Source organism: Microtus ochrogaster, linkage group LG9 (genome assembly GCF_000317375.1).
Source record: "Microtus ochrogaster isolate Prairie Vole_2 linkage group LG9, MicOch1.0, whole genome shotgun sequence".
NCBI lineage: Eukaryota > Metazoa > Chordata > Mammalia > Rodentia > Cricetidae > Microtus > Microtus ochrogaster.
The window spans coordinates 11647083-11651801 of record NC_022034.1 but is presented as its reverse complement, the minus strand read 5'-3'; the positions used below and the strand labels follow the sequence as shown (position 1 = coordinate 11651801).

General features: G+C 46.2%; 1 protein-coding gene across 1 annotated transcript in view; it reads left to right on the top strand.

Moving 5' to 3' along the window:
- Window positions 1–629: 629 nt before the first annotated feature.
- The window catches only part of Snx9 (sorting nexin 9), an 85992-nt gene continuing 81902 nt past the window's right edge, over window positions 630–4719 (top strand). The window contains exon 1 of the mRNA XM_026787459.1: window positions 630–674. The gene's annotated coding sequence lies outside the window, so the exon portion shown is untranslated. The remainder of the gene's footprint in view (window positions 675–4719) is intronic.

Here is a 4719-nt window from a genome sequence, read left to right as displayed (position 1 = left end):
CGCTCGCGAGTCCCATCGGCCCGGGCCGCCGCCTCGGGCACCGGAGCGGAGGAGCGCTGGGGTCGGCTTCCCGGGAGGCGGCTTTGCAAAGTTTTCACCAGAGCCGAGGCGGGCGCCCCGGGACGGAAAGTTCCCGCAGCCCTGGACCCCCGGATCCCCGGAGGCTGCCGCCCGTCGCCTGCCTCCCTCCCCGGTCTGCGGCCCCGCGCGCCAGGGGGCCGAGCCCGGCGGGGAGGACGCTGCAGCCTCCCGGAGCCGCGCTCCGCGCCCACTGCCTCTAAGTCTCTCATTTTTTCCTTTTGGTTTGCTGTCTTTTCGGTTTGAATGGGACGTTTTCGGAGTGAATAAATTTCAAGAGGGAAATGACTGTGCTTTTAGGTTATGTGTTTGCTGGCAGAAGAGAAACAACAACAAGAAAAAAGGGCCAAGGCCCGAATTGCTTAGTGGAAGGAACTTTGGTTCCTGCTTGGTGACTGGCCAGGAATCTTGGTTTGCTTATTTTATGCTGCTGTTTGTGAAATTAGCAGTCCGTTTTTGCTATCTGAGTCTGCAAAAATTCGTCTCTCCGGTTCCCTTTTCTTGTGCGGTTTCAGTAGTTACTTGGGGATAAAATAGCCCTCGAGAAAAGCCTGAACCTTGGAAATGAGGACCTGAGGTGGGAGGAAGTACCATAGGTGAGCCCCTGATGGATCTGTGATGTGATGTGTGGGGAGTGGATTAACTTATCCGTGGAGTTCTGATTATGTCAAACATCAGCATGTCTTTCCACAATTATTTTTGAATTATCTAAGCTGCTTCTGGGTTGATGCAAACTTTTTTATTTTCGAGTGGGAGTTTATGGAGGATAATTTTTTTTAAAATGTGAAGGAGTTTGAGAGATGAGAAGTGCCTGATACCGCTTGGTCTGTTGAAGTTGGGGCCCAGACAGATTCCATGCTCCATCTCTGTAGGTGGAGTGTTTATACAGAAATGAGGCTTCCCCAGGGAACTTGCTAGGGTCGCTGTCATCAGAATTGCCTCGTTAGTCTATCTGGGCTATGTCGTTGCTTGGTTTTATCAGATATGAACCAACTGCCCATCTCTTGAACATCCTGATTTTGTGACCACCTTGTTGGCAATAAAACCCAATTCAATCGAAAGATTTCTAAGGAAATTTGATTTTGAGGTTTGTTGCCAAACATTTCAGAAATTACGAGTCCAAGTGCATAGTTGTCTTGCACCCGTGACAGTGGTTTGTGACGTGAACCCTAATCTGTAGGAGTCGGTTTGTAATACTTCTGACGGCTCTGAGGCGCGCATGCCTGTTTTCGCTTGGCAGCAAATGCTCATGCCCATGCTTAATGAAACGTTTGTTTGCCGGTGAAGCTTGAACTTTAACGTTTCTAGTGGAAAAAGCACGGTGGTCCTTGTTCTGAAGTTGAGTTGCCTGTGACCTCACTGAACACAAGTCTCTTAGTCCTTAGCCGTGTAAACATTTCCTCCCTTGTTATCTGCTTCTCTGAAGGCAAATTCCAGCTCTCCTGGCCCTTGGTGCCCTTCCCCACTTCGTAATCACAGTTCCTGGTGGCGGCATCCCCACGTGGACTGGGTGACAGACCATTGCTGACTGAAGAAAGGGGCTGGCTGGGAAGCAGTCATTAGAAGGGAAGCCTTCTGCAGTTGTCTAGCTTTTCTGTTCCCAGATGCTTCTTGTGACAAACCAGAGTCGTCTTTTTCAGTTGTTCCCAGAGAGACAAGTTGTCACTGTTGTTTGTCCCAGCCCCTTCCCTTTCCTACTGCGGAACAGTTTGATTTTTTCTCCTTCCTTTATTCCTGTAGGTGGTTAGATGTACTTAGTAATGATGATGGACTCTAAGCTCAAGTGGTACTGGAGCTTTGGCTGTAAGAGCTGAGTGTTGGGAAATAAATGCTTCATCTGGACGTTTGAGGTATTGCTGAGATTGCCAAAGGATTTCCTGGAGGATGGTATTTTCTTCAGACACTCTTTTCGTCTTCCTTGTTCTTAATAGATTTCCTTGAATATACTCTGAAGTTCCATGTTTTTTTTTAAATTATTTTTTGTGTATGGGTGTTTTGTCCACATGGACATCTGTGTACCACATGCCTTCCTGGTGCCCACAGGGGTTAGAAGAGACCACTGGATCCCCTGGAACTGGAGTTAACTGAGAGTTGTGAGCTCCCATATAGGTTCTGGAAGAGCAGCCAGTGCTTTTAACCACTGGACCATCTCTCTAGTCATCCTGAATCTCGTTACTTTAAGAGTTCTTGGTAAAGTCATAATAGACAAAAAGAACTTTAATTGGGCAGTTCTTCTGCTAAAGTCAAAATCAGCAACTGAACATTTTAAAGGGATCATCTGGGCTTGTTTCTCATCTTTCTTCAGTCGAGTGCTGGACTGCGCTTGAGTACACTGCTTGGAGACAGGTCTCATTTAACAAACACAGTGAGGGATGGGCGGATGGAGGGTTTCTGTCGTGACCTCCGTTAGGTGTCCCCTGAGATTATGCTCTGACATAATCCTGCAGTGAATCTGAGTAAACATGAGTTCATTTCAAAGATCAAGTCTTGAGAACTTTTTGTCTGTGTCAAAATAAACACAATTAATGGCAGTCGGCCTATAGCCACGTGATTAACTGTAAGTTCCATACTGGAGTTAGGCTTCGCTGGTTGATTTGGATCCTGTTGTGCTTACACGGTCACTTTATAGGAATAATAAAATTCTGGAATTCCTGGTGTCTTGCCTTTCAACTTCACTTTCCAGATCTGTTATGCAGCTTATGGTTGAATCAAATGAGTGTGGAACCTTAGCAGTCTGGCTAGGAGACGAGGCTCTTCACCAGACTGCATCCATGGGCACAGTTAGAAAGCAACCTTGTAGTCTCTTCCAAGCAAAAACCTCTTTATTTGATTAATAGAAATCCTACCAGAAGAGTCTTAAGAATTAAAGCCGAGTGGCTGAGATCGGCTGATCGGTGACATGTACATGGATGGGGACCTGGGTTCCAGAATCCAAGTTAAAAAAAAAAAAGCCCAAACTAGTGCATCTGTAGTTAGAGCACTGGGAAGGCCTCCCTGGCCAGCCAGCCTGTCAGAGTCAGCGAGAGACATAGTCTCAAAATAAGATGGAGAACCAGAAAGGCCACCTATGTGACCTCTGACCTCCTGGCCTCCACACACATGTGGACACATGCACAAATGCATGAACGTGTGCACATGCACACACACAAGACTTTTTAAAATAGTTTGTTTGGGGAGAATTTTGTTCTGATTTTGACATGGGCCCTCACTGGCCTGGAACTTGCTCTGTAGACCAAGATAAACTCCCAGCGGTTGCAGGCCTCTGTGCAAAGGTGCTGGGATGGCAGGCATGTGCCACCATACCTAGCTGTATAGTTATAGCGCAGGAGACCTAGAGATGCTTCCTGGGCACTTCACACAACAGTATTTTATGTCTTACCTGTCTGTATGTGTAGTCAGAGAAAGATTCTGTAAGAAACATGAAACAGTCTTTAGGAAAGGAGGAAGAGATTAGGAAGTGAAGAGTTTGGCAAAGATTGTTTTTACTGTGTTTTGCCTTTATAGTGATCATCTGAAAGTTAAATAATAGCTTGACTTTAACCGCTTAAAACTTGGTAGCTTTCATCAGGGTGTAGTGCTGTCCACCTGTAATGCTAGCTCTAGGGGCATGGAGACAGGCGGATCTAAGTTCGAGGCCAGTCTGGGCTTTGTGACGAGACCCTGTCAAGAACGCCCTGATGTGATGTGTCTGCTGTTCTTTCCTGTGTGCCTTCTCTGTGCGCATGAGGTTGCCCAGACAGCCTGCATCATGACCACACCAGCAGCATACCGATGGGATGGAATCCTCGGGCCCCACCCGCAGGGAAGAGTTCTGGCATTCAGTGGCTGCTGAAGGAGGGGGAGTCAAGGCTCTCCAGGGACAAGACCCTTGTCAGGCTTGAGTGATCAGCTCCAAACACTTGTGTATGTGAGCAGCAATAAATGTACTCAGGTGAGCACGTGCTCATATAAGTAAAGAGAACCACAGAAGGGGTCTAAGTCGGCCAGAGTGGGCGTGTTGGAGAGAGAAGCGAGGGAGGGATGGAAATGTTACAAATACAGCATGCTTACATGAGGTTCTAGGAACTTTATAAAAAATAAACTTAAAATATAAAACAAAAGACTAAATAAAATGGTGGGCTTAAACAGTTTCACTAAGCTTAACAGTACCTTTCAGGTGATTAGACTTTTGTCTTTACGAGGTGACCCCCTGTTGCTAGTGATGCATTGTTCCTTAAAACTATTGTTTCCACTGTTAATCTGACTTTACTAGCTTTCATTTCATAAATATCGGTCGAATTACTTATTTATTTGTTTTTTTTTTTTTTTTTGAGACAGAGTTGGCTACCAGCTCTGGAACTTGCTCTGTAGACCTGGCTGGCCTCAAACCCACAGAGACCCATCTGCCTCCCAAGTGCTGGGAAAGGGTCCTGACAGATCTTACCTTTTGATCCTAGCGATCTTTGTTGCTAGGGATTTTTATCTGCCGCTGTTTATGTTTCCTGATATTTACCATCTCACAGGTTGATTGAGGGTTAGTCAGCTCTCAGGGGTTTTGGAAGCTATACTGCCTCTCCCAATCCCTACCATTTGGGCTTGTGTTATATGTCTCTTTCCCTAGTGGAGGACGTTAGTCTGTTAATGTTTCTAATTTTTTTTTTT